At 39.1% G+C, this 12,478-nt stretch overlaps 1 protein-coding gene across 8 annotated transcripts in view; it reads right to left on the bottom strand.

Annotated features, from left to right (window-relative positions):
- Positions 1 to 12,478, bottom strand: part of ARHGAP29 (Rho GTPase activating protein 29) — a 76,812-nt gene that overhangs the window by 56,366 nt on the left and 7,968 nt on the right. For 2 of the 8 annotated variants that reach the window (XR_011532541.1, XM_070592599.1), the window contains exon 1: positions 4,022 to 4,339. The exons of 5 other annotated variants lie outside the window; for them this stretch is intronic. The gene's annotated coding sequence lies outside the window, so the exon portion shown is untranslated. Of the gene's footprint in view, positions 1 to 4,021; positions 4,340 to 12,478 lie in introns of those variants that run through there. One more of the 8 variants, XM_070592603.1, reaches the window with a different exon arrangement.

Below are 12,478 nucleotides of genomic sequence, written 5' to 3'. Positions count from 1 at the left end.
ACTACAACGTTAGGTAAATTACCATCATTTCTTGTCTGAGATACTGTTACCAATTTTCTAGTGATTTCTCCACATCCATTCTTGTCCCATTCCAAATAGAGTGAGTAGACTTTTCAAAGCATGAATCTCACCCTGTCATTTTTCTGTTCAAAACTCTTCCAAAAGACAAGTGAGAAGCTCTGGTACACTACAAGGCTCAACATGAGATCTGGCTCCTACCTACCCCTGCAATGTCATTTGGAGTCACAATTCTTTCTCAACACTACGGCCACACACACACCTCCTTCTCACTCTTCCAACAATATTTGTTTACCGTGATCCACAGTAGGAAATAATTTTACACCATGAGCCAGTATACACGTTAAGCATGTTATGTTTGTGTGTGGTGTGTGTGTAGGAATGCATAAAACATAAAACAGATTCTGGCTAAGGGGCCAGGTGATGTACACAGATGTTTTCTATCCAATCCCATTTCATTTTTTTAAAGGCTGGTTGCAACCCACCAAATTGGTTTCATACTCGTAATGGGTCATGATCTAAAGCTTGAAAAACATCGACTGTTCAACTCAGGGTCCTGTCTATATGCAGTTCCATTTGCCTGGACTCCTTCCCCTTTGTTTACTCATTCTGCTCTCAGCTCAAAGATTACTTCCTCAAAGACACCTTCCAGGACCACTCTTGCCCACATAACCACCACCACCAAACTAGAGCAGAATCTCCTGTTGGATTCTTATACTTTTCATCACTGCATTTACCAAAGTTCAAATAGATGATTCATGTCTTCCTATCTAGACTATAAGCTCAAGAAAATCAAGACCATGTCTGTTTGCTAACCATGTGTTCTCTGCTCACAGCTCAATGCTTGGCTTAGGAGGGATGAGCTACTCAAAATTATCTGCAGAATGAATAATGACTTTGCAGAATGAATAATGGGCTTGTAAATTTATAAAGCTTCAATTAATATTTACAGAAACAAAAATAGTTAACTCTGGATTGTTGCAGTGTTTTGAATGGAAAATACAAGTGGCATTTAAAAATTTATCTTTAAAACAGTATGTTTAAAAAACACCACACATATGAAGTTGAGTAAAGGCAAGATTACATAAAATTGAAATCAGAGTTGAGTTGGATTTCTATTATTGTTTCTCTACTTCTGATTATTAAATAAGGTGCCCAACACTTCTCTGATAGCTTTTCAAGTTCCTTTATTCAATATTCTTGTTCATCTCAAATTATTTCTGAGAATGCAATTTCTACATCTAAACTAGTTTCAAAGCTCACAGTAATGCTTAAATGTGTAGGTAATTTCTAAAATGAACCTAGGACAATTTTTTGAGCACTATCATTATAGCTGGTCTCCCCACCAACAACAAAAAAAAACACTCAAGTGCCTTGTTGGACAGCTCTTTCACAAATGACTAATTAAAACTAACCTCACATCACTTTTGCAGCTTACTTAAGAAAGTCACTTTGATTAATTTTGATGGCTTTTAGTTTAGTAAATTAGAGAACTGGTCATTGTCAGTGGTAAAAAGATGATTATAAAAATTAAAGACGTGTATCACAAGTTTCAAATAAAACAATTCACCTATCTCAGCAAAGAGTTTACTTTAACTAAGTGTCCAATTAATAACCCAAAGTTGTAAAAAGTGTTTCAAAAATGCTTAAACTTTTTTAGTCAAGACTAAGAAAATCTGTAAAGAAACAAGCAAAAATGGTGGGAAAGGGAGGAGCTGAAAAGGAAAATACGCTACCTGTAATCAGCATTATGGTGAGTAATGTACTGATTTTGTTACATACACTGTACTTTTCATATTTCAAACTGAAAAAAGGAAACATTATGGTTGAAAAAAATTTTTAGTAACATAAAGCTAATCCAAGCTTTCATAAAACTCAACTACGATAATGAGAAAGTTTGGAGGAGACAGGCTTTCCAAGATCATCCACACTAATTTTCCCATGTGCCAGAACGAACATCCTCTAGTTGGTGGTTACATAAAACGCAGTTATTAACAGATTGCAAATGGCAATTTAATTAAATGAGATAACAATACAAAAAGCACTTAGCAAAGTGCCTGGTTCATCATGAAGACTCAGTAACTGTTAGCCATTATTACTAGCAGTGTTTACTGTGGGAAATTGTTTTTAAATATATTTAAGTAATGAACAAGATGTAGCTTCACTATAACACATCTGTAGATTGAGAGCAAGAACTATAGAAATGGAAATAATTCCAGAAACTTAACTAACTTCGTGGAAACCTACTAAATGGCTTCCAAGTGAAGTTTGAACTGTGCAAACAGACTGTTGAGCAAAATATTTGTGAAACTCCCCTAATTCTCATGCACCTCTTCAACTCAAAACCATCACCATTAAAATCCTGTTTTATCCACTTGGCAAAGAACTTTGTAGCAAACAAAATTACTGGGCAAAACTACTTTCTCTGTATGTTCCAAATTCTAAGTAATACGTGCATTATAGATGTGAACGCTAAGTTCCCAGTACCCCAAAATGTGGCTTCTCTGACTTCAGTAGCCTGTGTTAATCAAGCCCCACGTACCTCCTCGCAAAGGGATCCCTATAGAAGTATTTTCATTTTAGCCACTGGGCTGTCTCACTGAAGTGTAAAACTGCTCCAAATATCTGTACTTAATAGTTCCCATCTTACTATTTCTACCTCTGGAAAAACCGCCAGATATTTGAGAAGTCTGACATTTCAGCACAATTTCTGATTTGGTAAGAATCTACTTAAAGATGCTAAAAAAAAAATCAAAAAAATTCATTCTGGAGGTCTTTGATTATATTTTTTAAAAGCATTTCCCACAAACAGAATAAGGGCATGTCAAAAAGGTTTATCAATATCATGCAAATAACCGTAATTTCTAAAGAAAGACGTGCAACACACACACACTTCATTCCTGTGCAGTCAGAACCCAGCACGTTTAAAAAAGAGGAAGCTGCCCAACCTCCCACGCCTCCAAAATGTCTAGCATTCCTGGCAGGCAGGGCTCTCCCTGACCAGCTAAAGCCTCCCAATGTCAAACAGCACGTACCCCATCCCAGGATTTAAATACAGAGTGGGAAAATGGAGCAACCAAAAAGGGCGGCAGACATTACAGTTACGGACAAAGGATACAGGCACAGAGAAAGATGGGGAAACGGGAAGGGGCGCTCAGCTCCCACCTTTAGCAGCTAAAAGTCCTGCCCTCCGAAGAGGTATGAGGTCAATTTCTTCTTGAGAAAGAGAGTAAAGAAAGGTAAACACGGATACACGAGGCTCGTCAGTCACTAGGGCTCCAGCTTGAAACATCTCAGACTTAAGCTCATCCGTCAAAATGAAATTCAAAAAAACAAAAACCAAAGAACCGTCAAGCCCCAAACACGTCCACAACAGAATTGGGAAAAACCAGTAAGACTCAGGAAGCCTTGGAACCAAACACCCCATCTCAGCCCAAAAGACAGAGGCGAGGAGAACTATGCCCCACGGAAATCTTAAGACGCCCCTTGCAGGAGAGCCCGCCGGAGGGAGGGCTGCCGTCAGGGAACAGCGAGTGGGACCGGGATCCGCAGCTAGACCAGACTCGGTAGCGGTCAACAGTACAGATTCTGGAGCTGAACTCCGCAATCTGCCAATTACTAGTCTGTGTGCTCCCCCACGTTTTAACCTCAGTTTCCCCGTGTGACAAATGAGTTAAATAATCTGGGACCTGTCCTGAGGAGTAAAGAAGTTAAAATGTGGAGCGCTCTTAGAACAGGACGCGGACCGGGGACGTGCTGTTTGCTTTTCTTATCATCGTCATCATCGGCTCAGGCCACCGCTTGTGCCCTCCCTGCTCCTCCGCTCCGACCGCGCCCCCCGCCCCGCTCGGACCCCTCCCCGAGGACCCCGGCCCCCAGCGCAGCCCACAGCCGCCGCCGCTCGGGGCCGCCGCGTGGGCAGCCCGCACGCTGGACGGCACTCGCGGGCGGCCGCCGCGGGGGACCCAACCCCAAGCCGCAGCCGCCCCGGCGCCATACTCACCGCGGCGCTCCATCCCGCTCCATGCCCCGACACTCAGGGCCGCCGCCGCCGACGGCTGGAGCTCGCCGCCCCCATCCCCCACGGCCGCCGACGCCTGGCCGAGCCCCTGCCGTCTCGAAAGCCAGCGCCACCGCCACCGCCCCGCCGGCCGCGGCCGCCCCGCCCCCGGCCTCGCCCCTCCCACCGGGCCGCGGCCCGCCCCCTGGGGCCCAGCCCATTGGCCCGCGCGCGCGGGGGGCGGGGCAAGGCGCCCGCAGCAGGTGGGGGCGGCTGCTGGCTGTCAGCTGCGCCGCAGCCCGCGACTGTCCCCTGCGCGGCAGGAAGTGTTAGCCACCCCGTGCGGCTTGTGGCAGGACAGGCGGAGCGAACCTTAGGAATAAGTCACCTGATGACTAGAGCTGGCTAATACGAGTTTCTCGTATGAGCAATCTACATTTCTGATGAGATACTTCTTTTGACCACCTTGTTGTTCCCTCTCCAACTGCTTTAAGAAAACAAAAACAGAACAAGCCTCCACACAGGTGAAGTGTAACACAGACCTGGCTCAACTCCTTTTCAGAAGAATGAAACCAGCCAACTACTCTGCCCTCTGTAGAGGGTAATATTTTCCACTTAGACCTATATTACTTTCTTCAATTGCACTCTCAGACTCGCTCAGAATGAGAAAAATGTCTGAGAAAGGTGGAATAACTAAAGAAAGCAGGAGGGGCTGAAAGTACATAACTCCCATATCCTACTACTCACTGGACAAGCAATATCATTTACCTCAGTGCTGGTACATTCGGAAAGAACTGATGGAGAAACAGAAGGCACGTGGGGAGGGTGACTGGGTAGTGGTGGAGGCAGACAGAAAAATTATCACAGCTGGGAGAAGGCAGGAAAAGACACAGGAGAGTGTGAGAAGAAGTAGAAAGAAAATTGGGGTGCAGACACAGGGGGCGAGAGAGAGGCAAAACCAAGGAAGGCAGAAACTGGTGAAGGCAGGAAGAGAAAATAAGAACAAGAAATAAAAGAGAGAGGAGGAGACTATCTACTTACAGAGACAGAAAAAGTGAGCATGATGGCGCCAGTAAGTGAAGTAGTGAGAAAGGGAGAAAATACTCCTTGACAAAGAGAAGAGGAACATCTCTCATATCTTTGAACCCTTACAAGAAAAACAATGTTGAGAAAATAAAGCAAATTTGGCCCCTCAGCTGCTACTTGGAAAAGATAAATACGAAAATGCTTAGCTCCTTGGTGACTTTAGCTCCACACTGGATGTTTCAGACTCAACTTAAACAAATTTACCCCTTCAAGCCCCAAACACAACAGTACCAAGGACATGGCACAGATATTCAGGAAACCTCCAAACCAAACTGTCCCGCTAACCATACTTAAAAAGAAAAATGCACCTTGGACTCTCACCATGAAAACTGTTGATGCCCTAAACTGAAACAAACTAATTAAGAGGAGAGGTGGGAGGTCCCCAGGCCAAAATGGGGCTGCAGCAGTGCAACCCTAATTAATCACATGTAAGGTTTGGGGAAGAAATATGAGGGAGTCACTCAACCTCAAACACCCCCTTACATCTATTTTAACATACATTAGTTATTCTGTGCTCTTATCCACGATTCCCCTTAATAAAGACGATTGTGTTCCTTGTTAAAAGTGGAACTGGTGGTATCACTGACAATGTTTTGAAAAAGGTCCTGATGGGGAGAAAGGGTATGTGGGGTGGAGGAGGTGGTGTGACGGGGACAGAAAGGAGCACACAGGAGGAAGAGAAAAAGCAGTGAAAGAGAGACAAACAGAGATGTGAGAGGGTGAGAAACAATTGCAGAGAGAGAGAGAGGAAAAGAGGACTGAGGAAGATGCAGAGATAAGTGGAGGCAGAGGAAGACAAAATAAGATGGAGACAGATTAAGGAAGATAAGAGAGGCACAGATGATAAAGAGAGAGAAAGGGATCGAGAGACTACCCACTGACAGAAAGGGAAAGGGACACCTCTCACACACGAGCAGTTCCAGAGAAGTGAAGCCAATCAGGCTCCTACCTCCTTACCTGGAAAAAATAAACGTGAAAACCCCAGGCTCCTTGATGACCTGGGCTCTACAACAATTTTGCAGACTTAATTTTTACAAACTTACCTGTAGTTAAACATAACTATACCAAGATCAAAAGCACTAGAAATACTGAAGACACCTAAAAATGAAACATTCCTTTAAACCCCACTGGAGGAGAATGATACACCATGGACACTCACCATGGAAACCACTGATGACTAAACTGAAGGACACCAACTGGGAGAGAGGAAAGGATTCTGAAGGCCAAGGAGGGTAGGGGCAGGGCAACCCTTAGGGAGCTCAAGGGAAGAAAGTCTGCCCCTTGGATCTGCTCTGGGTTAATCCTAAGACCCTTCCTACCAGATCTACCTCCAAACCACCTCAAAACAGCCAACTATGGTGCACAGAACCTGACACAGAGTGGGTCTTCAATGAAGAGTAGGTGGTTACATTCTAAGTAAGGTTATCTGAGGGAAATGTTGAGAAGTCTCTCAACCCCAATTCTTCTCTTGGATCTTTTAAAAAATACATTAATTGTCTGGCATCTTCTCCACCCTTCTTCCTTAGGAAGGAGGCTAATGACATTTGGGAACATTCACAAAAATAGTAGTTTCACTTTTAAATTAAAAAGGTTATTTTATTAATCCCCCAACTTGCATTTTGTTTAAAGTAATTTTATATCAAAAAATAAGTTTCAAGTATGAAAACTACATTATTGCAATATCTTTCTGCAAATTCAAAATTCTTGGTTTATAATTGAACTGTAAAGTGTTCAAAAAAAAAGAAAAAGTAAAACCATCTATATATCTATTGTAGAAGTCCAACATCTTAAAATGTTGCTCAATAAGTTGCAGAAAAACATTTACAGAAGCAACATATAATTGAAAACAAACTACTTGTGTTTTTACCATTTTATATGATTATTGTCTCTGGTATTTTTTCCTTCTCAAACAGAAATTCATATCCTCTATAATGTTGTTTTTGAGTCAGCCATTCTGTGAAGCCTCAACTTGCATTTTGTTAAAATCTTCCTTTTTTTTTTTTGTCCTGCTTTTTCTCCTCAAATCCTCCAAGTACATAATTGTATATTTTAGTTGTGGGTCCTTCTAGTTGTAGTATGTGGGACACCACGTCAATGTGGCCTAATGAGCAGTGCCATGTCTGCGCCCAGGATCCGAACCGGCGAAACCGTGGGCCACCAAAATGGAGAGCGCAGAAGACTTAACCACTCGGCCATGGGGCCGGCCCCTAAAATCTTTTTCATGTGTTCTCTGCAGTGTTAACATAGTCAGCATTGTTATTTTTGCTAGACAGATGTCTTCTATTCCTGAAATTGATTCTGTAGTTTAGGTAGTCTACTTTTCATAACAGAAAGTGGGTCTGAAAACATTTTATAATGTCTGGAAACATTGTTTGTTGTCACAACCAGGGAGGAGGTTGTACTGACATCTAGTGGGTAGAGGCCAAGGATGCTGCTACACATCCTACTTGCACAGGAGAGCACCTTCAAACCTCCCATCTCTACCCGCAACAGAGAATTATCCGGCCCAAAACGGTCAATGGTGTCAAGGTTGAGAAACCCTGATCTAGACACAATTACTACTTTATAAGCAATATAGAAGACAGGAAGTGCCCAGCAAAATCTAGACTGTGGGCCATTTTATAGAGCAAACAACACAATTTCTTAAACAAATAAATTGCAAGGTAAAAGATAGAAAGAAAAACCTCTATATTAAAAAAGAATTAAAATTTTAGATATATCTAAAGTGCAGGAAAAATGAGACCAGATTTGCCCTTCCACTATACTGTTTTTAGACACTGGACTACAGACAGCACAGGACTGTGATCCCTGAGATGGGATCACAAACAAATGAGGTAAACCTACCACTGCCCCAACTTTCTGCCTGGAGGCACATTCTAGACCATGGCACAGGAAGAGGGAAGCCAGGCAGAGCATGGTAATCTTGCTAAACTGAGGAGACAGGGATTACAGTTTAGGGAGACTGGGGAAGCTAGAATCTGTAGAATAGAGTGCAAGAAAGGAAGGAAGTAGGCAGAGGAAGAGCTCCAGAAATTTGCATTGGCAATTCCTTAATTTTCTTGTTGAATACAAAGCTGTGCATGTGTAGGGCGGAACTCCACAAGGATGGGCAAAGAATGTCCAGAGAGCAGTAGCTGAACAATTCTCAGGGCTCCCACAGGGCTGGGAGACCTCTGAGTTTTCATCAGCCAGAGTAGAGAGACCTATTGAACACACAGGGAGAGATCCCAGAAGGGCATGTGTTAGCAGTACATCTAATCCAGCCCTATTAAAAATAGTATTCTAGACTCACCACAACAAAGCTTCAAAACAAGCCTTATTTTGTAAATTCCTTTTAAAAAAAATATTTAAAACAAAAGAATAACAATGTGTGTGGCATTTACAAGATATACAGAAGTAAAACGTATGACAACAGCACAAAGTAAAGAAGGAGGGAAGTGAAAGTATATGGTAAAGCTCTTATATTACATGTGAAATAGTATAAGATTATTTGAAGGTATACTACAATAAGTTAAAAATGCATATTAAAATATTCAGAGATACAGTTAGTAAGCCAATAGTGGACACAAATGGAATTTCAAAAAATTAAAAGAGGCATGACGAGAAGAAAAAGAAACAAAGAACATATGAGACAAATTAGAAACAAACAGCAAGATAATAGACCTAAACCCAATCATATAAATAATTACACTAAATATAAATACTCTAAACACCACTACAAAGGCAGAGATTGTCATACTGGATAAAAAAGTAAGACTCAGCTACATACTGCTATAAAAAACAGACTTGAAATATAAACACACAGATAGATTGAAAGTAAAAGAGGCAACTAGACTTTTGGTGGTGAATACAGCATAGTCTATACAGAAGTCGAAATATAATGATGTACACCTGAAATTCATATAATGTTATAAATCAGTTACCTCAATAAAAAAAAGTAAAACAACAGAAAAAGATACACAATGCAAATACTAACCATAAGAAAGCAGAAGTAGCTCTATTATATCAGACAAGAAGTTTTACCAAGAATAAAGAATATTTCCTAATGATAAATGTGTCAATTCACCATAAAGACATAATCCTAAAAGTGTATGCACCTAAAAATAGAGATCCAGAATATATGAGGCAAAAACTGACAGAATTGTAAAGAAAAATAGACAAATCCCATTGACAGTTAAGATTTCAACAATCTTCTCTCATTAACTGATAAAACAAACAACAGAAAATCTGTAAGGATACAGAAAATTTGAACAATGCTATCAACCAACTTGATCTGATAGATATTTATAGAAAATTCCACCCAACAATAGCAGAATACACATTTTTTCAAATTCACATAAAATATTCACTAAGATAAACCATATATGGGACCATACAACAAATCCCAATAATTTAAGAGGGCTGAAATCATATAGTGTATATTCTCTGACCCAAACAACATCAAATTTGCAATCAATAACCATAAGATAATTAGGAAATCTCCAAATATTTGGAAATGATAAAATCTACTTTTAAATAATCCATGGGTCAAATTTCCACAAAGGAAATTTGAAAATACTTTGAACTGAATGAAAATGAAAACACAATTATTTCAAAATGTGTAAGTTACACAGCAAAAGCTGTGGTCAGAGAAATACATAGCTTTAAATGCTTTATTAAAAAGAAAGAAGGGTCTAAATTCAATGATCTAAGCTTCAAGAAGCTAGAAAACAAAGACCAAATTAAACACAAAGTAAATAAAATGAAGAAAATAATGGCAAGAGTAGAAATCAGTAATACAGAAAACAGACAACAAAGAAAAATCAATGTAACTAAAAGCTAGTTCTTTGAAAAGATCAACTAAATAGATAAATACCTAGCTAGACTGATCAAAAAGTAAAGAGAGAAAATACAAATTACTAATACCATGAACGAAAGAAGAGATATCAGGACACACCCTACAGATATTAAAAGAGTAACAAAGGAATGTTACAAACAACTTTGCCAATAAATTCAACAACTCAGATGAAATGGAAAAATTCCTTGAAAGACAGAAATGACCAAACCTAACACAAGAAATAGAAAATCTGAATAGCCTTAAATGCATTAAAGAAATCAAATTCATAATTTAAAACATCTCACAAAGAAAACTGCAGACCAAGATGGCACACTGATGAAATCTATTGAGCCAGATAAAATAATCCTACAAAAACTTTCAGAAAACAGAAGAGGCAAGAACACTTCCCAACTCATTTTATGAGGTCAACATTACCCTGATACCAAAACCACACAACACTACAAAAAAATTACAGGCCAAATTTCTTAACACAGTTTAGTTAAGTCAAATCCAACAATATATAAAAAGGATAATACATTATGACCAAGATGGGTTTGTCCCAGGAATACCAGCTTAGTTTAATATTCAATAGAGAAAAACATGTGATCATCTCAATAGATGCAGAAAAAGCATCTAACAAAATTTTGTACCTATCAAGATTAAAGCAGTCAGCAAAAGAGGAATAAAAAAGAATTTCATCAACCTGCTAAAAGACATCTACAAAATATCTACAGCTAACATCACAGTTAATGATGAAAGAGACAATGTTCCTCCTTATGATAAGGATCAATATTGTTACTTAAGAAGGTCTTAGCCAGTACAATAGAAAAAGAAAGAAAACACATTCAGATTGAAAAGGAAGAAGTGAAACACTTTATTCCAAGTTGACATGTTTCAGTACCCAGAAAATCCTAAGGAAACTATAAATAAGCTACAACTGATAAATGAATATAGCAAGATCACAGAATACAAGATCAATATACTATAACAAATTTTATTTCTACATACTAGCAATAAACAATTGGATACTGAAATGTTAGAAACTAATACCATGTATAAAAACATCAAAAAATAAGATATTTTTAGGAATAAATTTAACAAAACATGTGCAAGATCCTAAATTTAAAACTACAAAAAATTAGTGCAAGAAATCAAAGAAGTGAACAAATTGACAAGCATAGCATGATCATGGATTGGAAGACAACACTGTTAAGACTTTAATTTCCTTCAAATTGATCTAGCTTCAAGAAATCACAAACAAAATCCCTCCTGGCTTTTTTGTAGAAACTGACATGCTGACTATAAAATGTATACAAATATGTAAAAGATCTGGAACAGCCAAAGCAATTTTGAAAAAGAACAAAGTTGCAGGACTTACACTGCCTAATTTCAAGACCCACTATAGGGCTACAGTAGTCAAGAGAGTGCAATATTGGCATGAAAAGAGACACAGACCAACAGAATAGAATAGAGTCCAGAAACAGACCCACATATAGACAGCCAATTGATTTTCAAGATGTGCCAAAGTAATTCAATGAGGGAAAAGGTAGTCTTTTCAATAAATCATGCTGAAATAACTGGATATCCATATGAGAAAAAAAATAATCCTCAACCCTTACTTCACAGCATACTCTAAAACTAACTCAACATGTATCATAGACCTACACACATAACTTAAAACTATCAGTCTTTTAAATTCAAGAGTTGGAGGGTGCAGCTGCCCGTTCTTACAAACAGAAGTTTTTGGGCGACACAACCATGCCCAATCATTTATGTATGTCATTAACTGCTTTTGAGCTACAACAGTAGAGTTGAGTAGTTGAGGTGCTATAGCCTGAAAGCCTAAAACAGCTACAATCTGGTCCTTTAATAAAAATTTTGAGGATCCTTGTTCTAAAAGAAAACATGGGAGAAAATCTAGGGAACAATTTCTCAGATAGACAACATAAAAGAAAACATCAGTAAACTGGACTTCACCAAAATTTAAAACTTCTGCTCTTTGAAAGACAACTGTTAAGAAATGAAATACAAGCCACAAATTGGGAGAAAATATCTGACAAAGGACTTGTATCCAAATTATATCAAGAACTCTAACAACTCAATAATAAGAAAACAAACAACCCAATAAATTAATGAGTAAAATATCTGAACAGACATTTCACAAACGAAGATACACAATTGGCCAAGAAGCATATGAAACAGTGCTCAACTTCATTATTATCAGGGAAATGCACATTTAAACCACGAGATACCAATAAATATCTACCAGAATTCTTAATTTTAACTAGACTGAAATACCAAATTTGGAGTAGGATGTAGAGCAACAGAAACTGTCATACACTGCTGCCACACAAAGTACACAATCACTTTGGAAAATATCTTGACATTTCCTTATACAGTTAAACATACATTTACCACACAACCCAGCAATTCTACTCTTTTATACAGCCATGTGTTGCTTAATGACAGGAATACATTCTGAGAAATCTTAAGCAATTTGGTCACTGTGGAAACATCACAGAATATACTTACACAAACCTAGATGGTATAACCTACTA

Source organism: Equus przewalskii, chromosome 24 (genome assembly GCF_037783145.1).
Source record: "Equus przewalskii isolate Varuska chromosome 24, EquPr2, whole genome shotgun sequence".
Classification (NCBI taxonomy): domain Eukaryota; kingdom Metazoa; phylum Chordata; class Mammalia; order Perissodactyla; family Equidae; genus Equus; species Equus przewalskii.
This window is presented reverse-complemented; position numbering and strand designations above follow the sequence as displayed.